Raw genomic sequence first — 224 nt, 5'->3', positions numbered from 1 at the left:
CCCCCATTTCCTCCTTTTTTTTCTCTTCCTCCCTCCGCATCTAATCCCCTCTCCTCCTCTCCCCCTTCCCCCCCGCTTCCAATCCCCTCCCACTTATCCTAATTTCTAGACCCAAGATTAGACACGTAATCGAGAATACACGTCTAATGGGATGTCCATGTGTGCGTGTGTTTGTTTGTTTGTCAGGTTAAAGGGGGAAGGGGGAGGGGGAGGGGATAGGTGGG

The sequence above is a fragment of the Penaeus monodon genome, chromosome 23, assembly GCF_015228065.2.
Source record: "Penaeus monodon isolate SGIC_2016 chromosome 23, NSTDA_Pmon_1, whole genome shotgun sequence".
Lineage (NCBI taxonomy): Eukaryota > Metazoa > Arthropoda > Malacostraca > Decapoda > Penaeidae > Penaeus > Penaeus monodon.
The sequence above is the reverse complement of the archived record's forward strand: the minus strand, read 5'-3'. Positions refer to the sequence as shown.